Here is a 24,858-nt window from a genome sequence, read left to right as displayed (position 1 = left end):
AAATAAGTTGAAGGGTAGTGGAATTCGCATTTGCAGTGATCTCCCACCAAAGCTAAATTTTCTACGGAATGAGCTATTGTCTAAGGGAAAGGAGATGCGTGATTCAGGTTCGGTTCATCTTACACGTATTAAACAAAAAGGGAGCAAATTATCGCTAGAATGTAAAAAGTCTCCGTCTTCACAGTGGATTAGGATTGACTAGTTACGGTGATTAATAATGACATTTCATTTGGTGAGATTACTTTTATTATTTTACAGTATGTAATGTTTCTCTGTTCATACGATTGCATTTTTTTTTTTCCTCTGTAGGGAAAAAACGTTCCATTTTTCGTCCCTCTGTAGCTTATTATATGTTTATTTTATGTCTTTTTCTTTCTTTTTTTGTGTGTGTTTCTATTTATATGAAGTAATTGAGTGCAATAATTTTTCAGTGTCCGCATTTCATCTTACAATGAATAAGTTCCATTTCTATCTCCTGTTTCTATTTATTTTCAAGCAGTTTCTTTTTCTTTCATTATTTTCGAGTTCTCACTGGTTCAGTTGTTTTTGCTACTTTAAGACTCAGACGGTATGCATTTTGCGAAAGTTTCTGCTAGTTCGGATCATAATTCTGATTTTGTACATTGGATTATAATTGTATTGGGGATAGGCTGATATACCTTGAGTCAAACCCTTTTGATTTTTCCATATTCCAGAGCCATGATAAATTTTCAGGAAATAAGATAAATGACGGTGGGCTAATTAACTTTCCAAATTGTAAATATAAATTACCTTCCGAAGTTTCTGATCTTCCCAGTACCGGTGTTGTGAGAACAGGATTTTTAAATTGTAGGGGGTTTTTTTAGTTCACAGGATGATCTTGTCGATGTAGTTCATAAACTATCTTGTCATGTCGTTGGATTCTGTGAGACTTTTCTTACAGACCTGACTCCTCAGGTTGTTTTTCCTGGATATCAATTTATTTTTAAAAACCGATTGACTAGGCGCCAGGGTGGTTTAGCAGTACTAGTTAAAGAAGGTATCTCTTTTCGACGCATTGCAAATCTGGAAGGTTCTCATGAGGAAATGCTTTTTGAAGTAATGGTGACTGAAATTAGTCTTGGAAAAAAAGATGTTTTTTTTGCGTAGTATACCGACCGCCTTCTTCTCCAGTCAAATCTTTCCTCTCTAAACTCCATGATTTTTTGCATCAACCCCATTTTCAAAATAAAGATGTAATCCTTTCCGGAGATTTCAATATTGACCTTCTAGAAGCTTCAAATGAATCCTCTGTTGAGTTATTGTCTTCTTGCTTTTCTGCGTGTCTGCTTCCTACTTGCCTGATACCTACAAGAATTTCACCTAGTTCTGCTTCTCTCATTGATAATATTTTTACATCTTTACCTATTCAAGCAAATTTTGCTGTTTTAAGTGATATATCGGATCATTTCCTGCTGGTTTCAGATTTAGCTCTTACTTATAAAATACCACAGGTAAGTAAGGAACGTCAAGGACGGTTAATAAATAAAATAACATTAAAGCACCTGAATGAAAGCCTTGGACTATTGGATTGGCAGGAGGTAATATCCACGGAGGATTCAGATATGGCAACTGATAATTTTCTAAGAAATTTCAATTGCTGCCTTGATTCTAGTTGCCCATTTGTTACGATTAAAATTTGCAGAGAAAAATTTCCTATAAGGCCATGGATAACGTCTGGAATTTTGATATCAGTTAAGAAAAAAAATCAGTTATTTAAAAAGCAGTTAAAGAATCCAACTGATTATAATATTAAAAATTTTAGAATTTTCAAAAATAAATTAACCACAATGATACGTTTGTCAAAACAATTGTATTATAAAAAGTCCTTCGAAGAAGCTCAAAATTCTCCTCGCAAAACGTGGTCTTTAATTAATTATTTTATAAAAAAAGAAAGTAAGTCGAATTTTCCTGAAGTTATTAGTTTAGAAGATGGTTCGACTACTAATAAATCGGAGAAAGTGGCTGATATTTTGAATACTTATTTTGCTAAAATAGGAGAGAAAATTGTTTTATCAGTAATGAACCAGTTTGATTCACGTAGTAATAAACATTTTTCTTCATACCTTCCATCTCCTCAAAGTAATTCACTTTTTCTCGGGCCTATTTCTCATTCTGAAATAACAAAAATAGTATGTGATCTAAATCCAGGTAATTCAGCGGGAATTGACGGGTCTAGTTCTAAAATTGTTAAAGAAATACTGTCTGAAATAATATTACCATTACAGCATATAATTAATCTTTCATTTAAAACTGGAGTTTTCCCATCTGCTTTTAAAGAAGCGCGGATAGTTCCGCTTCACAAAGGTGACTCTCCTGAAAATCCATCAAATTACCGCCCTATTTCTATTCTGTCAGCATTTTCTAAAATACTTGAGAAGGCAATTTATAAGAGGTTTTATGACTTTCTTAAATCGTCTAATTTCTTCACAAATTCCCAGTTTGGTTTCCGGTCTGGACACAACACTGAACATGCTGTCGTTGCTCTCATCCAATATATTCATGAATGCTTAGATAGAGGTGAAATTCCAGCAACAATATATTTAGATTTTAAAAAAGCATTCGATACAATATCCCATTGTATTCTTTTTAGTAAATTGGATAATTGTGGTGTGCGTGGACCGGCGTTGGATCTAGTTAAATCTTATCTTGATAAGAGAAAGCAACGATTAGATGGAGGCAATTTCCTCTCTTCACCTGTACCTCAGTCTTCGAAGGTTGGGGTACCTCAGGGCTCTGTCCTAGGTCCTCTCCTTTTTTTAATTTATATAAATGATTTTCACCGCGCTTTTACATCCCCGTGTCTCAACACACATTTTGCTGATGATACGGCAGTTTCAATTTCTGAAAAGAATGACGAGGAGCTGGAGGCAAAACTGAATGCTGCATTTTCTAATGTTCTTGATTGGTGTTCTTCAAATTTTATTGCTTTGAATGTATCAAAAACTAATTTCATAATTTACGGCAGTAAGTCAAATATCTGCCCTCGTATTACCCGAGTTACTTCTTCAAAGTATCTATTATCAATATCTCGTGTGAAAATGATAAAGTACCTTGGACTTGTGATTGACGAAAGCTTATCTTTTAAAACACACATTCAAAATCTACGATTAAAGATTTCAAGGTATGTTGGTTTAATGCGAAGGTTGAAGCTTTGTTTGCCCTACTCTGCTTTACGAAGTATTTATTTTGCTCTGATTCAGATTAATATTAATTATTGTTCTCTAGTATATTTATCTACATTTAAAAGCCATATTAAACCAATACAGATTTTACAAAATAAAGCCCTAAGAATCCTTAAACTGTTTATTACATCACCTATTGAACTTCCAAATAAGTCTTCTACTGCATCTTTATATACTTATCTAGATATACTTCCTGTCTCTCAACAATTTGCTTTTGGAGCAATTCTTTTCAAAATCAATTATGACATTAAGAAATTACCGCCATATTACCTCCATCAAAGTTTGTTCTCCCAATCACAAGATTTACATAATTATAACACTCGACAAAAAAAGGGTATCTACATTGACAAGTATAATACTGAGAGATCTAAATTCGCTCCGTTTGTGTCAATAGCTCGGTGCTGGGATGCTCACAAGACTCTTATTGATAATTTTTCCTCTATCCATTTAATAAAAAGGAAACTTAAATTTCATTTAGTTCAGGATTATTTTTAATTAAGTATCTTTTTAGTAAGGCAAAGTTTTTGTATGATTCGTTGCTCTGGGTGATTATGGGCCTCTCAGCTATCTTCCAGTATTAATTTATATTTAATAATATGGACATTTTTAATTTTTTCAATAGTATTGAATGATCCTGGGCTAGCTGCTACTTTCATATTATTGTTGTGCTATTGTATCTTTGCCGTCATGTTTATCTTTGTATTGTAGTGTGTTATTATTTTATCTTTGTCTAGGCCTAGTTTTTCGAGCTTGTCTCCCCATGGGCCTATGTCATTTATATATACATGTATGTGCGATTTATAAATAAATGAACTTGAACTTGAACTTGAACTTGGCCTTTTCTGAACCCAGGGTGTGGCTGGACCTCTGTATACAGCTTCTGAATTGGAATCCGATTCATTCTGTATCTGCTCCCTTTTTGTAAGCCTTCATAACATGGAATGCAGCGTCTGTGAAATCCAGCACAGTCTTTCCCTTATAAAGGTCTTTTCATGCTGTCTAGGTTTTTCGGTTCAATCCATCTTGAGCCGAGAAGATGGTAAAGGTCTAGCGCAAACTATTTCGGATTTACTTAGACATTTGCTTTGCACCATTCTGCTTTTGGTGAACAGGATTGCGATTACATAAGCCTTTTTATTGTCTCTTACAGACGCCGTCGAACTCTTTTTAGAAGAAGGAGATTGGGCAGAGAAAAACGGATTTTCCTAGAAAAATCAAAGCTATTCTTGACACCAAAAAGCTTTTCTCTTTGGTTTTCTGTGCTTTTTCTTTTTTATTTCAACATTTGATTGAGCACAAGTGATTTTTGTCTTGTCACTATTTGCAAAGAATTTGACATTTTTTTGTTTTTTTGAAGAATAAATTAGCTTTATACAGAACAAGTGATATTTGTCTTGTCATTATTTCGCTCCTTATCAAGTTTGATCTTATAGTTAGTTGATCTCATGAATAAATTAATGTTTGGATAAAATAACAATGTGGTTGTGTATTTTTGCGAGAGCAGCCTTACCTAACCCGCTGGCGAAAGCCCGGTGAAAAGGATGTGAAGCACGTTTCAAGCCAAGCGCCTTTCACTCGCTTTTCGATATCAGTCTGCGGGAAATGGTCGACAAACTTTTGCAGAAGATCTGATATGCTACTGAAGGAAAAAAGGGAGCAAGGGCAATTAAGCCGTGTAGGCAGCGACAGACATTGTATCTGTGGTCTGCTTGTGCAAATCTTTTAAGCTCTGTGTTCATTATGGCGTTTTCCGACCGAGACGGCTGGGGCGACTCATAGTGAAGACAGGTTTTATTGCTGTTTTCGTTTTCTCGCCGTACAGAGTAGACATTTTGGCTGAAAACGTAAAAACTAAACAACACATTTTGTCATTCATCTTAGTTGTACTCCAACTGTTTCAGAATCTTTTGCAGTTGTTGTTGTTTATTATTAACGTCTCCTCTAGAATCCAGCTTCTGTTGAGACGATCTTCCTTGTTCCACACTTTTCTCTTTGTTTCTTGTTGCGGTAATTCTCCTGCAGTTCATGAAATAGGACTGCCCTTACGAATTTTTTGCCAAAAATGACGAAAATGAAAACTGTCGTTCAAAAAGCGACAAAGCCTGTTCTGGTGCCGGAAAACACCATAATAAAAACAGGGCTTTACTGAGTTTACGGAAGAGGAATAACTAGTACAACCAAAGGTTCGAGAGAACCCGAGAAATTGTACGGAATTCTTTTTCTTCTTTGCGTATTAGGCGATTTGAGGTTTTGCATGGGATTTTACTTATTTGAAGAACCGCTTTGCTTTTACATGTTAAAGAAGAACGTAAATCTGGCCTTGGAGTTGCGAGAAAACCGTTTAAAGCTTTTTTCGTCAACTTTTAAAATATATTGGCTAATTTTCTAAGGCGACTCTAAAAGTGTCCCTTTTTTGCTGAATCTGACACTTTAGTCCCAACAAGTTTTGGCAACCCTGCTTCTGGTCGGATGTATTTTGTCACCATCATCAAGGCATCCAGGAGCTTTTCTTATAATTTTGAGCAGAGGGTAAAGCCATTTGGCTGCCCATTTTGCCAGCCGAATGGCTGGCTAAAATCTGGTCTATAAAAAATGGTAAGCATGTAGCTCTTTTTATCTTCTATAAATGTATTGCCCCCAAACTGTTCTAGGCCTAATGGAAAACTAGTCTAACAAAGCTGCAGGCCTCTGGTGTCTATTGTTAGCCTATAGGCCAACATTAACAGAGTAGGCCTGCTTACTCGATCCCATTAACAACAAAGAGGGATAAAACAAAAAAAAGGTAAAATTCTAGTTAATTGACTTCTTGCTATCTCGGAAAGGGTTTAAGCTAGGAAATTGAAACTTTCAGGGATGGGACTAAAGACTAAAGTATGTCCCAGGAAGGTATTTTAAAATACCCATCTCCACTTCCTCTCCCTTAAGAGGGCCCTGAAATTTGTTTACATGACAAGTCAGGACACCACCCTTTTACAAATGGAAAAAAATAGCATGTAAGCCTACATAAAAAGGTACTATCCAATCTCTCTGTAAATAAAAATATTTTTGCCATCTTGTTGGATAATTTGACAATCTCCATAGTAATATTTAAATTTGTCAACTAGTTCACAAGGAAATTTGCCCCAGAAAACCATTCCTTTTCCAACTAGTTGACAAGTAATTTCTCCCCAGCAACACTTTCTTTCCAACTAGCTTGAAACAAACATTGCCACAGAAACACTTCTATTAACCATCTAGTTGGCAAGCAACTTTCCCCAGAAATTTTTTTATCAACCAGTTAGCTGATAAAAAACTGTGCCACAGAAAGACATTTTCTTCCTGAGAAATTACTTGCCAACTAGTTGGAAAGTGAATAGTTTTCTGGGGCAAATTTTTCTTGTCAACTAGTTGACAAATTTGATTATTGTTACAGGGATTATAGGCCTATAGCAAAGCTGATTAATAAGGCTTGAACTTTAAACTAGGCTTGTTAAAATTTTAATTGATGGTCTTTTCTCTATCTTAAAAAATTGTTGAGCTTGCTAAATTATTTTTTTAAGGATGGATCTAGGGTTCAACAATGGCATCAATTGAGAGGGAATTCCCCTAGAATTTGAAAAATACTGTAGGGTTTTTTCATTGGAATATATACCTATTTTGGGACATCTATCAAAGAAACAAAAACACCCTCATAGATTTTAAAACTGCACTTAGCAATGGGTATAATATATTGAGGTTACTAAAAACTTTGACAATCTTACACATTTTACCACTATTAATTGGTAGGAAAAGATGATTTAGACATTGTAACATTAAATTCACCCAAAAAAATCCTTTCTTTAGACCCACTAAAGGTTAGATAGTAATGCAAAAGCTTCAATTACAATTTTTAAAGGAGTAAGCCTCATAGTTTCTAGAAATTTAACCATACCTTTGGAACCAGGGATCCTGAAGCAGGTCAAAATCTTGAAAATGAGCTTCTAGTATAGGTCATTTGTAAAAAAAAAGAGTATCAAAACTGAGAAAAAAACATTCTTACATACAGAAAAGAAACAAGATAGATGAATAAAGGAACAAATAGCATTTATGCTAATAAAATGCAAGATAGAAAAGATCAAAACTTCAATTATACACCTGTTTTCTTTAAACAGATGGGAGGAATAAACCTCCAAGCTTTGAAAAATTCAATCCCACTTTTAAGACCAGGTAAGTAACTTGCAAACTAGATGGTTAACATAAGAGTTTCCTGTGGCATTGTTGTTTGCAAACTATATGGTTAACAGAATTGTTTCCGGGGCAACAACTTTTTCCAGCTAGTTGGAAAAGCAAATATTTTTTTGGGGCAAAGTTTTTCATCAGCTAGCTTGGTAATAATAATTTTCTGGGGAAAAGTTACTTGCCAACTAGATGGTTAATGGAAGTGTTTCTATGCAATGTTTGTTTCTAGCAAGTTGGAAAGTAAAAGTGTTGCCTGGGAGAAATTACTTGCCAACTAGTTGGAAAGTGAATAGTTTTCTTGGGCAAATTTTTCTTGTCAACTAGTTGACAAATTTTATTATTGTTACAGGGATTATAGGCCTATAGCAAAAATTATAGCTGATTATTAACGCTAGAATTTTAAATTAGGTTTGTTAAAATTTTTAATGATGGTCTTTTCTCTATCTTGAAAAATTGTTGAGCTTGCTAAATTATTTTTTTATGGATGGATCTAGGGTTCAACAGTGGTATCAATCAAGAGGGAATTCCCCTAGAATTTGAAAAATACTTTAGGGTTTTTTCATTGGAATACATCCACTTTGGGACATCCATCAAAGCAACAAAACACCCCCCTAGATTTTAAAACTGCACTTAGCAATGGCCATAATACATTGTGGTTACTAAAAACTTTGACAATCTTACACATTTTACCACTATTTATCTATAAAAAAAAAGATGATCTAGACATTTAACATTAAATTCACCAAAAAAACCTTCCTTTAGACCCACTAAAGGTTAGATAGTAATGAAAAAGCTTCAATTACAATTTTTAAAGGAGTAAGCCTCATAGTTTCTAGAAATTTAATCATACCTTTGGAACTGGGGATCCTGAAGCAGGTCAAAATCTTGAAAATGAGCTTCTAGTATAGATCATTTGTAAAAAAAGAGTATCAAAACTGGGACAAAAACATTCTTACATACAGAAAAGAAACAAGACAAATGAATAAAGGAACAAATAGCATTTATGCTAATAAAATGCAAGATAGAAAAGATCAAAACTTCAATTATGCACCTGTTTTCTTTAAACAGATGGGAGGAATAAACCTCCAAGCTTTGAAAAATTCAATTTCACTTTTGGGACCAGGTAAATAACTTGCCAACTAGATGGTTAACAGAAGAGTTTCTGTGGCATTGTTGTTTGCAAACTAGATGGTTAACAGAATTGTGTCTGGGGCAACAACTTTTTCCAGCTATTTGGAAAAGCAAATATTTTTTGGGGGCAAAGTTTTTCATCAGCTAGGTGGTTAAAAAAAATTTTCTGGGGAAAAGTTACTTGCCAACTAGATGGTTAATAAAAGTATTTTTGTGGCAATGTTTGTCTCTAGCTAGCAAGAAAGTGTTGCTGGGGAGAAATTACATGTCAACTAGTTGGAAAAGGAACAGTTTTCTGAGGCAAATTTTCTTGTGAACTATTTGACAAATTTGAATATTGCTATAGAGATTCCCAAATTATCCAACTAGATGGCAAAATATTTGTATTTATAGAGAGATTGGATAGTACCTTTTTATATAGGCTTACATGCTATTTTTTTCCATTTGTCAAAGGGTTGTGTCCTGACCTGTCATATAGGCAAATTCCATTGTCAAATTTTCCATTTGTCAAATGGTGCACATCCATGACTGGTCTATACCTATTGAAATTTTGACAAAACAACATTTTACCTTAATTTTCAGTTACTATTTGCTTTTTCTCTGCCTTTAGTTCTGAAAATACAATTCCTGTTATTTGAGTAGAATTTTGAGCCATATCAATGTTTTTTTTCAAAATCTAGGAAATGTATTTGTATATCTTTAAAATCATATAAAATGGAATTGAGCAAAGTTGTGAAGCTGAAAACAATTTTGTTGTACTTCAATTAATCAGAAGATATAATTTGCAAGGTTCACTTTTATTACACATATATTTATAAAGCTCATCAAAGGTCAGGGCCCCCTAGAGGGAGAAGGAGCAGGGGTAGTTGCTTCAAAATACCTTCCTGGGACCTACTTTAGTCTGTAGGTTAATCCCTGAAAGTTTCATTTTCTTAACCTAAAATGTTTTTGAGAAAGCAATAAGTCAATTAACTAGAATTTTACCCCCAAAAAGCAAACTTTAATGAGACTGCATCCAGTAGAGAGAAAAGAGATGGAATACTAAAAGAACATAGATATTTTGCTGGTAACTAAGCTAGGCATCCTCAGCACAAGATAAAAAAAACTAAACCCTAAACCCTTTCCAAGATAGCAAGAAGTCAATTAACTAGAATTTTACCAGTATTTTAAGCAACTTCCTCCACTCCTTCTCCGTCTAGAGGTCCCTGACCTTTCATGACCTATAAAAATGTTTGTTATAAAAGTGAAACCTTGCAAAATAGATCTTCTTCTTAATTGATGTACAACAAAATTGTTTTCAGCTTCATAACTTATCATTTATTATAACTCCATTTTATAAGTCAACAAGGTATGAAGTAAGTGTTTTTGCCTTCACTGAGGTGAAACCTAAACATACTGCATTTGCTCTTACTGATACCGAAAATTCAAGTGCCTAAATTTGAGCTACTCACCAAACTGTCAAAGCCAAATGGTAGAGGGATAGCAGTGTATGTCATATCTCTGCTCCAGGTAAGAGCTCTTACAGTAAATTCAGATTACAAACCTTGGGTTGAGAAAATATGGATAACAATTCTGCAGTGAAGTCTTGCTGTAGTCATAGGCTGATTTTATAGAAGTCCCAGCTCCCTGGTCAGACAAGTTCCCTTCTAGCAATTGTATATTCTATTAATAATGTCATGAAGTAATATTATAAGAATTTTCTTATTGTTGGAGATTTTAATTTACCTGAACTACACTGGATTGATGGGTTTGCTGTTGCAGAAGGGGTTGAACACTAAAATTGCCCACTTCTGGAGTGCCTTCATGAACATTTGCTATACCAAGCAATTGATTTTCTGACCAGGTATAGAAGTGGACACAACCCAGCCCTAATAGACCTTTTGTTTATTAATGACCATGAGATGCTCATTAGTGTTGACTCAGAACCACCATTTGGAGCGAGTGATGATGTTGCAATAACTTGTAGGCTTAGGTTGTACCCACAAAAGGATAATTGGATTAAGCATGTGCACACAAGTTACAACCAGGTCAGACATGAGTTGGCCCACCAGGATTGGTCATTCATTGATGATAAGAATATGAAGAAGGCTTGGCTTGAAATGAAAAAGGTTCTAATTAAAGCAATAGAAAAACATGCTGTAATTTCCTAGAAAAGAAGACCCAAAACCCTAAAATTTATCACTTGTGATGTCAAGCAAGCTGTACATAATAAGAAGTATTGGAGCAAATATAAAAGTAACCCCTCCCATGAAAACTATGAGAAATTTAAACAAACCTGGAACAAAGTTAGGTATCTCACTAGAAAACTTATGACAGAAAATGAAGATTGATTGGCATTGGACTCAAAATCTAATCCTAAGAGATTTTGGAAGTATGCTTCAGCTTGGAATCCAGGGAGACACTCAGTTACAGAACTACTTGTGAATGGCAATATAGTTAGTACCCCAAATGATATAGCAGCTGAATTGAGTAGACAATTTAAGTCTGTGTTCACGCCTCCAGACAATGCCCCCTTACCAGAAGCACCAGAATATTCTATTGAGGAACCTATGCAAAAGAAAACTGTGGTTGCCTCTGATGTGGAGAGGTGGCTGAAACTGCTTAATCCTAACAAATCAGTTGGTCCTGATGAAGCTCACCCATGAGTATTGAAAGAAGCTCATGCAGAAATAACCCTTCCCCTTACGAACATGCTTCAGAAGTCTCTTGAAACTAAGCAGATTCCTCAAGACTGGCGGAATTCTAGAATTACACCTGTACACAAAGGGGGTAGCTGCAACAGTGTTTCCAATTATTGACCCATTATTCTTAAATCTGTAGCTGGTAAAATCTTAGAAGGAATTGTGAATACTCACATTGTCAAACACCTGACCACCAATGAGCTGCTCAATGATAGTCAGCAGGGCTTTAGACATGAACACTCAGTTGAAACTAATTTGATTGATGCGTATGATTATGTTACTGAGCATCTAGATCAAGCAATCCCTGTTGACTTGGTTCTATTGGATTTTGCAAAAGCCTTCAATGAAGTATGTCACCATTGACTAAGGACCAAGTTATTTGCAATTGGAATACATTATGAAATCATAGAGTGGGTGTTCCAGTTTCTTTCAAGGAGAAAGCAAAGGGTGAAAATATTTGAAAAAAATGGACAAGTATTTTTTTCAGAAGAGGTGGAAGTATTAAGTAAAGTGCCCCAGGGAACTATCTTGGGACCAACTTTATTCAACATTTATATTAATGATGCACCAACCACAGTCAAAAATAAAATAAGTCTTTATGCTGATGACTCCAAACTCATTGGACTGTCGATACACATGAAGAGAGCCTCTATGCAGAGTGACCTGTGGGTACTTTCCCATTCGGCGACTTTGTGGAGCTTGAATTCAATGTAAATAAATGTCAAACAATCCACTTTGGAAAGAAAAATGAGAAATGCCCTTATCACATGTTAGGAATGGATGGATCAAGACGCACTATTATCTCATCTGAAGCAGAGAGAGACTTGGGGGTCATAGTCGATAAAGAACTAAAATTCACTGTAAACACACAGACAACTGTAGACAAAGCACTCCAAACGCTGGGCACTATAAAAAGAACAATCACTAGTAGGTCACCTATGGTGATGACTAAATTATATAAGGCATTGGTCAGGTCTAATTTGGAGTTTGGCATGTGTGTTGCTAGCCCCCTCAACAAAGGTGACCAGTAGAAGTTAGAAACAGTTCAGCAACGGGCTACAAAAGCAATTAAGGGATGCAAATACTTAAACTACTCATCCTGTCTGAAGGGGATGAAACTCCCCACTCTTGTCTACAGTTGTAAAAAGGGGTGATATTATTATGACGCATAAGCTCCTGAATTATAACTCCATTAAATAGGCTATTTCAATTTGACCACTCTGCCAGAACTAGAGGGCATAGCCGGAAACTGTATCAGAAGAGAGCTGCCACTAGACTATGCAATAACTTCTTCACTTACAGAATAGTGTGTTTGAGATAAATAATAGGTATTTCGACTATGCTGAACAAAATTGCTATCCCAAAATTTTGATCCAGTGACTTTGGGGAAAAATGAGTGAGAAGGGGGCTTAGGTGTCCTCCTATTTTTGGTCTCTTAAAAAGAGTGCTAGAATCTTTAATTTCTATTAGAATGAGCTTCTCGCAACATTTTAGCTTGAGCTTTGAGCTAAATTGAGCTTCTCGCATACAATGACCCCCAGAGAAAAAAAAAACAATAAACATGCATCTGTGATCTGTCTTGTAGCAAAAAAAAATACAAAATTCCACATTTTTGTAGATAGGAGCTTGGAACTTCTACAATAGGGTTCTCTGATATGTTAAATAGGTTGGTGGGATTTTTGTTAAGATTCTATGACTTTTAGGAGGTGTTTCTCCCTATTTTCAAAAATGAGGTAACTTTTCTCAGGCTCGTAACTTTTGATGGGTAACATTAAACTTTATACAATTGTTTGGATGTAACTATTGGTATAAAAATTGTATTCTTTAGAGTTTTGGTCACTATTGAGCTGGGATGCTCCTTACTACAATACTGTGATTTAACTTTTAAAATGGTGTCAAACTACCAATTGTTGTATCCTACCATCAAATATGTACCCTGTAGAATTTGGTGATTTATTTAAAACCCTGTCACTTGAGAACTAAAACCATAGTATAAGTACAAGGAAATACAAAGCATAAAATCAGTGCTAATGATTATAAGGATAAAGTAAGGACCAGCAAGTGTTTGTTTTTAATTGTGTGTACCCCTAATTTTATAGTTGCAGTAAATTTCTATACACTGAATCTGCTGTTGTAATGCTTGTTTGCAATTGAATCAGTTTAAAGCAAAGAGTCATGCGTAGAAAATTAGTTGTGTAAGTGTACTTGGTTTAAGTATTGAACTGGTGATCAGCTGTCAGAGTCCTGGATATGCTACTGTAGATTATAGGTCCATACTAGTATCCCTGTGGTAGCATAGTATTTGTAGGTATGGATATATAATGAGTTGGAGGTAATATGCTTGGGACTGTCTCTGCAGGATTTTGACTCTTGTTGATATAAGAGTATCATTAAGTGATGAAGACCATGTTGCAATTAAGATGGGCTCAGGATGGCACAAAACCTCCATTCATACTGGAGCCCTGGGTAATTACTTGCTGTCCTGCTCTAAGCCAGCTTATGCACTTTGGTATGGATTTAAAAAGGTATATTGATCCCTGTCCTGCACTGGTATCCAGGATCATTGAGCAATCATGTGCCAAAGATCAAAGTTCGGTTAGAGTGGTTTGGAGACTCGTTTCCTCTTTCTCCAGGGATCGACCAAGTGTGCTGCATCTTCTTCCACTCATTTGAATACTGGTTTGGGTCCAACACCATAAATTGTTTTGGGGGTATCCTTCAGTAATGCAGGTCAAATGCCCCCAATACTCCCATCTTCTCATAGTTTTGCCTCTAACAAATCTTGTTAATCTTTCATTTAGATGTGGTGTTTTCCAGATGCTCTCAATCATGCTTGGATTATTGCTCTGTCTGAAGGTGGACAAAGAAATGGTCCAGCAAATTATCAAGCAATTTCAATTTTATCTTTATTTAGTAAAATCTTCAAAAAGATCATGCTTTCTCGTCTCCTTACTTTTCTAAAATCCAAAAAAAATCTTCCTGGTTTTCAATTTGATTTCCAAATTTAGCACTCCACTGAACATGCCTGTATGACCCTTCTGAATTTTAAATGATTAGGGATTAATTCTGGCTGCTATGTTCTTGGATATGCGTAAGGCATTCAATTCCTTACCACATGAGATTATTTTATTGAAGATGCCTCATTTTAGCATTAGGGGTAATGCATTATCTTGTTTTCAGTCTTATTTTGAATGATAAGGTTAATTTCTGTTCTCCCTTCACAAGTGAATTTTGGCGCCCCTCAGGGATCAGTTTTAGGGCCTGTGCCGTTTTCTTAAAGACCTATCTTCAGGGGCTTGGGAAAGGGTCTTGTTTGTCTCCAAAGCCATAGTCTTTTCAACTGTGCTGAACAAAATGGCTATCTCAAAATTATGATTAGACAATTTTGGAAAAAAGGGGCGTGAGAGGGGGGGGGGGGTAATTGTAGTGCAATCTTTTTTGTCAGTTAAAAAAGAGCACTAGAACTTTTAATTTCCAATCAAATGAGCCCTTTTTTGAAGTTCTAGGATCATTGGTTTGATACAATCACCCCTGGTGAATAAATCAATAAGTTAACATGTATCCACCCAAAATGAATTATTCAACATTTTTGCAGATAGGAGCCCGACACCTCTACAGTAGAGTTCTCTGATATGCTGAATTTGATAGTATTATTTTTTTTAAAAATTCTTTGATTTATAGGGTGTGTTTCCCCTCTTTTTCGAAAGTCAGGCTTATTGTACTTACAATTTTGTCAGGCTTGTAGCCTTTTATGGGTAACATAAGCTTAATGAATGTTATGTATTTAGAATCTATACAATTAGCCAGTTCTTTTGATGTATTTATTGATAATAAAATTTAGTTTTTTTTTTAGTTTTGACTACTATTGAGCCATGTTGCCCCTTACTTGCAGTTCATTACCATGAACTGTTTGATATCCTGCTCACATACATTGAATGTATATGAGAAATTCCTTAGAAATTGCAATAGAACTACTTTTTTTTGTACAGCTTGTTGTTTGACATATAGTTGGTCAAATAAGTATCTAAAACTATCTGTAAACAATTTCTCTGGAAAATATTTAGCAAATCTACCTCTGCCACTTAAAGTACTCAAGCTTCAGAACCATACTTGACCACTGCCAATAGTTCTGCTATACTAGTCGGTTGCATACTTATTTTCCTTTTAATCCAAGTTTTTTCCAGGCGTGAAAAAACGCCCAGAATTTCTACTTTCTACATCTTCAAAACAACCACCAAACTTACTAACAGGGTTCTTCCTATTGCCGTTGCTAAGGTCAAAATTAATTAAAGTGCCCATTCAAACATAAACAAAAAAAGCCCCAGTCACTATATTCCCCCAGGGGGATCACTCAGGCCACATTACCCTGGTTGCCCCCTCCCCTTTGAACAGCCCTGTTTACTAATAAGTAGTGTGAAATATGTGAAGCTTTTTACTTGATTACACTTTTTGTTTGTCAACATCACCTCTTCACCTTCACTTATTCCTGGTCTAAGCAACTTAGTCTTCTTAACAATAATTTTCAAACCTATTATTGCACCCTGAACCCTGTTCATTTTACTAACATTTTTGGTTAGAACATTCAAATTGCTTTAATTACTTAAAGCCCATATTACTTTAACACTTTGCTTACCAATAGCTAAGGTCCCATTCCTATCTTTAACTGAGACAAGGACAGACTTACTACTTTCACTGTGTTTCTTAACATGATAATTCATTATTTTACTGTTATGCAGTCTGGCTGTATCTTCTGTATCCTTGTTAATTTCATCTATTGCCTACATTTTGCACCTCCTTAATTAATATTTCAATGCCTTCTCTACTTATCCTACTTTTCTCTTTTTCTTGTATGATCTATTCCTCAAAAACTTCTTACACAACCCCTCCTCTTTTACATTATACCATGATGTTGACAATAGCAACAATTTCCAAATCAACCTTGATATGCTTATGGCATGGACTTCAAGCTGGCTTCTGGGATTCGATATTGACTAGCGCAGTGTCATCTACTTTGGGTCTTCAAACCCCAAGACAGCATGTTTTTTTAGGCAGGGTAACTATGTAAATAGCCGAATTCTTTCACTTGCAGAAGAATGAGACCTTGGCATCATTGCTGATGATAAACTCAGGTTCATTTCTAACACCCGATCTATTGTCAGCTCTGCCAACAAGTTGTTACCCTCATCAAGAGAACCATAGCCAGTAGATCAAAGAAAGTTACTAGTAAACTCTAAAAAAACTTTAGTTAGGCTGAAACCAGAATGTTGCATGATGGTAGCCTTTCCAGTCAACAAAGGAGCTTCAATGAAAAAAGTGCAAAGGAAAGCAACAAGACTTGTCAGCAGTTGTACCAAGCTCTCTTTTCAGCAAAAACTGGAAATGCTGTATTTAACCACACTTATTTACAGGAGAAAATTAATTGGAGATTTAGTCAAAAATAATTTATTAGACCATACTGCTTTTCTATTTACGAAAAATTAAGCAAGATAAACAGGATTTGATTTCAACAAACCAGTGAAAAAAAAAAGACAAAACAACCCTTTAGTCTAAAAAAAAATCGAATATTTCGGCCCCACGTCCAGGAGCCTTTCTCAACGGGAAAAAAATTAAGTAAGAATTAAAAATTAAATAAGAATTAAAAATTGAGTAAGAGAAAAAAATCACACAAAAACAACAACTAAACATACAAAACGAAAAAAAAAATAAGTATGGACAATTCACATTATTAACAAACTTCCAGCACTGATGTTATTATGTAAGACAAAAACCAAAGTTAATATGTATAGTGAAAATAATGGGTCCCTCTCCTCTCAACATTCAGTGGATAAATGGGAATATTATGAACAAACATCCAGCACTGATGTTACTGCATAAATGTGGACTGTATATGTAATTTATTAAATAAATTAAGATTCACTGCATGCTGACGCCTTAGAACTTTCTATATTTATATAGAAAACCATGACATCTCCTAAAAGAAAGTTTGTGAACCATGACATCTCCTAAAAGAAAGTATTTTTGTCATCTTGATTTGAAGTCACAAGAAAGAAAAAATAAATCCCAACAAGTTGCTGTTCCAAATGTTGACAGGTGTGCTGCTTGCACCGAATTAGAAAATCAAGTTAAAGAAAAGTTGCGAATAATAGGAGGAAGGATGGTGTAGGAGACCCTGAAGCAATGAAGAAAATTTTACATCAGAAGGTTTTTTTTTACCAAATTCTGTACAATTTTATCTCTTTGAGATTTAACACTGATTGTGCTGCTTATGTTTGGAGCACTATTTTTTAGTAAATACCACCCATGAAAACTGTTTTACCGTAGGCAACCATATTACCATAGGGAAGAGGGTTTTATTAACATAATTATTATTAATATAAAAGATGTAGTTTGCAAACTTGAAACTGTGTTATAGAGAGAAAGAATCTCAAGGTTTATCTGGAGGACCCTAATACCCCACTCCTCACAATGAGAATTCAAAAAAGTGCATTCAAACTTCTTTTTTTTTTTTGGGGGGGGGGGTTGTGACCCTTCACTAGCATTAGTTTTCTAATAAAACCTCTTCCCTTTGTATTCTGCAAGTTTGGGGATAGTTGCGTGAGTGTGATGCTAGAGTAATGCTAGCGAAGGAAACTTAGTAATAACCTTAGAAAACATAGAAATTGCCAGTAGATAAAAAAAGTTTATGAAACTTGAATTTCTGACCGCAAATAAGGAAATACGAAATTCAGATTTTTCCAATGCAAACGGTTGCCCTCAAGCACAACTGGGGCTTAGAATTTTTATCCCACAAAATGGTATTATTGCTATTAAACATGTGGTAAAATTTATTTCTCAGGTTGAGACAGGCAGTCACTTTCGGGGACACAACAAATCATATCTTATTGAAAAATGCGACAGAAATCGCAAAATGGTGAATCCTTGAGGACTCATCACCTCCATCCTCCTTTACGTCGTACATACCTGATACACATATGCGACTAATCATGCTTGTTAAAACACCTGGTATGTACGAAGTTGAAGCTAATAAGTAAAAGTGCCAATTCTTTAATAAACGAATCTTTTCTCTTGGTCTTTCTTTTGGCGTTTACCCAAGTTTTTCCGCCTGTTTTTCTCGTAGTCATGGGGACTACTTACGTTAAATTAGCTTCTAACTTAAACTATTTAGGATTAAATTATACTATCCAAACAATAAATTACTAAAAAATTGGGTAAAGTTTCTCACTCTTTAACTTTTGATGGGTAACAATAAACTTGGCAAATTTTATATATCAAACAGTTAGTGGTAACGAACTGTAGTAAGGAGCGACCCGGCTCCTTACTGTATAATATATAATAATATAAAATATTGAAACCAATAGTTACATCAAAAGAGTCACATTTTAATGCTGATTTTAAATATATTAGTTTCATCAAGATCAGTTATACCCATCAAAAGTTACGAGCCTGAGAAAATTTGCCTCATTTTAGAAAATAGGGGGAAACACCCCCTAAAAGTCATAGAATTCTAACGAAAATCACACCATCAGATTCAGCGTATCAGAGAACCCTATTATGGAAGTTTCAAGCTCCTATCTACAAAAATGCATAATTTTGAAACTACATTTTCTACGAATTAATAAGGATTAATACAGTCTCCAAATTGATCAGATTTCAATTCAACCGACCGATCGTCAACTCAACCGAGCTGGTAAAGCGGGATTTCGTATTATTGAGGCGCGTCGCTCCTTACGGTTCGTTAGCACGACCTGTTTGATTCTGTTTTTTTTCTGGATCTGAGAGAAATTTTCTCACAGACCAAGTGAAATTTTTGCTTCCAATTTTTAGTTTCTGTTTGATATGATTTTAGTTTAGAAGAAACCAGAATTCTGCATTTCGCCTGCCGACTGCGATGAAATTTGAAATAAATTCAACGTTGATTGTACAAGAAAATCCGCAGTTTTGTTTTGTTTTCCAGTTTTGTTTTGTTCGTTTCGTTTACTATGATTTTTATATTAGCAAAGACGGTCAATGACTACTCAATTGCTGTCAAACTGTACACTTGTCAGTCCTATATTCAGGCAAAATAATAAAAACTGCGTGTAATTCATGTCTTTTAACAAACATGTTGTCGTTCTTTGTGATAAAACAAAGAAGATCATTCGTTGAGGGTATTTTTTAGTCTTCTTTTTTTGTAGATTGTACTTAGTGTTTGATCACCCTTTCTTATGCTATGTGGATTTTTTTGTATTTGTTATTTTCTTAAATTACTTGCTTGGTAAATTAATGGTCAATTCTAGACTAGCTACGTTTCACTATTTATCTATTTGAAAGGTCCATTGAAATTTTATATTTGCAAATGAAATTTTATATTGGCAAAAATACCATCACCTTAAGGCGAAGTTAAAGGGGGGATCTTCTCTTTTTGATATTTTGAAACGAGTCCGCCCAGGTGGCCTTACCTCACCTTCTTTATTTAATAACTCTGTTTTAAATGCCCAAAATTCAGTTAATTTTAGTTGTATTGTGTTTTTATACAAAACATGTGTTTTTAACATGTTGTCGGCTACGACTACTTCCCACCTTGACTAGCTGCTACTGTGACCACTTGGAACTGTGTCTACTTGCGACTGCATTTATAACTATTTGCGTCTGCAATTGCAACTATTTGCGACTTTGACCGCGACCACTTACGACCACTTCTAATATTGCGACTGTGATTGTTTGACTGTTACAAATACTACTTGTAGCGGTTTTCGTGTGTTTTTACCGTGGCGTGAATATTCATTTGAAGCTGTACCCGTTTTAGGATTTATTTATTCATCTATATCATCATCTCTTATCTGTTAGATCTGTGGAAGTTTTTGCTTCCATAGTTAGATCATGTTTGTATATAAGTTATTGAACTCGTCATGTGACGTTAAATAATAACGTTCTTAAAGTGTTCAAAGATGGTGAAAAGCTGCTTGTCATTTTCGTAATAACGCTTCCGTTCATTCTACTGCTTGATTTTATTTTCGTCATACTCGTCCAAATTTAGGCAAAAGCTGCACTCAAGCCACTGGAGACTCTCATGCCTCCTTCTGGAGAAAAGACATGGCTCCTTATTCGAAAACTCTACTTCTGAATTCCCTGAACATGATACCTGTATTAGCTGAAACCAGAACCGTCCTAAAATTTGTATGTGAAGCTGTGACTTAAGCTTTCTAAAAACATCACTTTTTCAGGATTTAGGAACTGGAGAAGAAGAAGATGCAGGAGCAGAAGAACGAGGAGAAGAAGATCCTCCCACTGCCCACACCGTGCCATCTTCATCTTCCAACTTCCTTGGTCTTCATCTTGCAACGTTTGCAGGTAAATAGAGAGAGAGAGAGAGGAGGGTAATCAAATTTGAGAATTGTCAACTTGTCATTTTGATTTTCATGGCTAACATGTCTGTTTTTTCTTTTGCATTTCTCCACTGCTAGCGGGGCACTCAAATGTCATAAAGAGTTACCGAAGTGCGCAGGTCCAACTGCGAATTTGCACCGAAGTGCAAATGCTTACATCTACTTATCGTAAGCCTTGATATATATATATATATATATATATATATATATATATATATATATATATATATATATATATATATATATATATATATATATATATATATATATATATATATATATATATATATATATATATTACGCAAATGTAAAAGGATTTTCTGTGTTTTTTTTTGTCATTTGAGAGCAACACGGTTCGCAAACTCGGCACGTAAACTGGGCACGGAAAATCAACTAATGAATCCTTTGTCTTTGAGACGGTCAGTCTACGCTGATGCTTGCAAAACTATTTTAAAATATTGAATTCCCTAAAGTGGAAGTTTTTTATAGCCACATACATCTCAAAAGATTAAATGAAATGAAGGGGTCATGAAAAATCACCGTACGCAGAACATAAATCAACAGAAAGATGACCATTTGTGCTATTCGTAACACTAGTACTGTAGAAGTTGGTACTGTCGGAGCTGGAGTCGGTATTCTGAAAACCCGTTCAATAGGGGTCGGTTATAACTCATATCTGACTCCACAGCCCTGATGAAATCTAAAAAGTATAAATCAAAAAAATTACCATAGACCACTTCCAGGCTCTTTAAGTTGCATCCAACTTTTTTTCACTGCCTTCTAACTTGCCTTAGGACTTTCTGACTTGTGGTTCCTTTCATTTTTGCTTGAGCTAACTCAGCTTTCATAGTCCTTTTCCGACTTTTTGGTCTTCTCCAGTCTGTACAGGCTACTGACGTTACTTCTAAATTCTTAAATTTCCGATAAAAAAAAGTTTCAATTTTATGTCTCGTACTTGACAATAAATTGCATTTAGCTTTTAAATGCGCACTTAGACAGCTTTTTCTGATATTTGAGGGCCCCTATATTGCTGGTGAAATGCACAAGAAAGAATAGACACGGTAGCAATAGAAATCAGCATTTCAAGTATTATTTCGAAATACCCCAAAAAATATTTCCGTGATAAAATTTTACTGCTGGGGTACTTAAATTACAGCTGCTATTCCTAGATAAAATTAAACGAAATTTTTGATTTATAATTCGACAATTTTCCAGTATTCGACAATTTTAGCTTAAAGAACAAGGTCTTGTGGAAGGGACAACTCCTTTCATATACGTAATAATTTTTGTTCGTCTTAAGTTTTGATGTTGCTCGTTAGTTTCAGTTGAAAAAAACTTTCTTTTTTAATTTAATTTCTGATCTTTTTTAAATAATACCAGGAAATCTGGCTCTCTCTCCATGAAAAATTATGGTACTTGGTTATTATGCGCCACTAACTCAAGTTTACGATATGTAGAACTCGAGAACAAACCGGTTTCTTCGGTACTTTAGAAACAAATTTGAACTATATATTTGCACATTAGGGGGGGGGGGGTTAAATTATAGTGGGTATTCATGCAAAATATGTTAGGTTTCAGTTCGAATTCAGTACCCATCCCGGGTAATATTATTCAGTACCCGTGTTTTTTACTATATGGTATGGTAAAATTTCAAAGTTGACCCTTTTCGCGGTCATAATCACAATTAGTAACAGCCGCAAGTAGTCTCAGTTGCAAGTTGTCGTAGTAGCAGTTGCTATCGCATCGACATTTTGACTGACGAATTCAGACGGTTTGAACTGGATTTATTAGGAGTTTCAGAAACTCATATCCCAGGGGTAGGAAGCATGAAATTAGGTGACATAGAATTTGTTTACTCAGGAAGGAAGGATGGGGTACATAGACAGGGAGTAGGGCTCATGATGAATAAGGAAGCTGCTAAGTCTTGTTTAGGCTGGGAAGGTATTAATAATAGAATACTAATTGCTCATTTTATGACTAAAAAGTTTAGGGTATCAGTTATAGTAGTATATGCCCCCATTGAACCAACTGATGGAGATACTAGTGACTCAGATGAATTTTACTTACAGTTACAGGAGCAAATAGACAGGGTACCAGGTAGAAATATGGTGTTTTTGCTAGGAGATTTTAATGCCCAGGTTGGTAGAAATAGGGATAGATGGTATCCTAGCCTAGGTAATTTTGGTGTAGGAAAAGAAAACAGTAATGGCTATAGGCTTTTGCAATTCTGTAGGTATAACAACCTAGTTATAACCAATACGGTGTTCGGTCACAAAATGGCCCATAAGTTGACATGGTATTCACGTGATGGTAAGACAGCAAACCTTATTGATTATGTTATTGTAAACAGAAGACTAGCAGGGTCAATACAAGATACTAGGGTGTATAGGAGTGCTGTTATTGATGTTAAAAGTAAAGATCACCATCTAGTAGTGTCTAAGGTTAATTTAAAGCTGAAATTTCGGAAGAGTAACTCCCTCCCGGAAAGTTATGATGTTGGTAGACTTCAGGATGAAAATTTGAGACAAAATTCCAGGAACAGTTGAGTACTAAACTTGAGGGTTTAAAATTTGACAATGTGGAAGATGGATGGAATAATTTCAGAAAAACAATTTGTGAAGTTGCTGATGGTGTCCTAGGGAAGAGTGCTAAGACAGCAACTAGGAATATTAGTGAAAAAGCTTTAGGTTTAATAGAGAGTAGAAGGGGTTTGTATAAGAATTATCTGAGCGATAGGTCGTATGAAAACAAAAGGAATGTAAAGAAAGTGGAGAAAGCATTAAAATATGAACTAAGGAGATGTGAAATGGAGGCGATGGATAAAATTGCTGAGGATCTGGAAGATGCGGCTAGACGGCATAATAGTAAAATATTATACTGGCATGTTAATAAATTGAAAGGGAGTAGCCGATGAGAAATGGGGCCACAATTAGTGATAAGGAAAAAGTTAAAGAAAGATGGGTGGAACATTTTGAGAATGTGCTAAACCGAGATACAGTTGCAGGAAAAGATATAGATGAAAATGAAAAAGTTTGTGATACCTTGGATGTGAAGGAAGATTTGTTTAGTGAGGAAGAATTAGCGACAGTACTAGAAGGATTAAAAAATAATAAGGCCCCAGGTGCTGATAGTATGATTAATGAGTTCCTTAAATATGGTGGCTCTGAGGTTAGGAATAAGCTACTGAAGATTATGAACATGATTTTTGAAAAAGGGGAAGTACCCAATGATTTTAGGAAAACCTTAATTAAACCACTGTATAAGAAAGGTGACAAGAGTGAATGTCGTAATTATCGAGGCATTAGTCTGGTCTCTGTAGGTAGCAAATTACTGAGTAATATGATACTTTTTAGACTGAGACATGCTGTAGACAAAGTTTTAAGGGAAGAACAATGCGGTTTTAGAAAAGGTAGAGGATGTGTCGACCATGTTTTCACTCTTAGGTTAATAATTGAGAAGTCCCTTCGTTGTCAAACACCTTTGGTCCTTAGTTTTATCGATTATGAGCAAGCTTTCGATTCTGTTGATAGAACAGCGTTAACAAAGGTCTTATCGTTATATGGTATACCAGAAAAATACATTAAAGTGATTTGCGCTATGTACGAGAATAATACTGCTGCGGTTAAGGTAGGAAATGAGGTTAGCAACTGGTTTTGTATTAAATCAGGAGTTAAGCAGGGTTGTGTTCTATCCCCCTTTATATGGATCATTTTTATGGACTTCGTCTTAAGGAGCACAGGAAAGGCAATTGGAGACCATGGAATCAAATGGGGAGGAAGAACGCTCCTGGACTTAGATTATGCTGATGATTTAAGCATATTAGATGAAAGTGTGAGCAAAATGAATGAATTTTTAGAGGTTTTACGAGTTCAGGGTGATAAAATAGGCTTGAAAATTAATGTTAAGAAGACTAAGTCACTAAGGCTAGGAATAAGTGAAGTTGAACAGGTGACCTTAGGTAACGAAAAGATTGATCAGGTTGGGAGCTTCAGTTACCTTGGTAGTATTATTAGTAAAGATGGTGGGAGCAGTGAAGATGTTAAAAGTAGAATAGCTAAAGCTCAGGGTGTTTTTTCACAGTTAAAAAAAGTTTGGAAGAATAGAAAGATAAGCCTACAAACCAAGATTAGAATATTGGAAGCTACAGTGATGACAGTGGTCAAATATGGCTCTGAAGCATGGACACTCCGAAAAGCAGATGAAAATTTACTAGATGTTTTCCAGAGAAATTGCCTACGGATTGTTCTGGGTACCCGGCTGACTGACCGTATTTCAAACAGT

The 24,858-nt window shown here is 35.3% G+C and overlaps 1 long non-coding RNA gene across 2 annotated transcripts in view; it reads left to right on the top strand.

The window, feature by feature from the left end:
• The first annotated feature begins 5,670 nt into the window (after positions 1–5,670).
• The window catches only part of LOC136035797 (uncharacterized), a 67,827-nt gene continuing 48,639 nt past the window's right edge, over positions 5,671–24,858 (top strand). For both annotated transcript variants that reach the window (XR_010619510.1, XR_010619509.1), the window contains exons 1-2: positions 5,671–5,798; positions 20,416–20,542. This is a non-coding gene — a long non-coding RNA (uncharacterized LOC136035797). The remainder of the gene's footprint in view (positions 5,799–20,415; positions 20,543–24,858) is intronic.

The sequence above is a fragment of the Artemia franciscana genome, chromosome 2, assembly GCF_032884065.1.
Source record: "Artemia franciscana chromosome 2, ASM3288406v1, whole genome shotgun sequence".
Lineage (NCBI taxonomy): Eukaryota > Metazoa > Arthropoda > Branchiopoda > Anostraca > Artemiidae > Artemia > Artemia franciscana.
The sequence above is the reverse complement of the archived record's forward strand: the minus strand, read 5'-3'. Positions and strand labels throughout refer to the sequence as shown.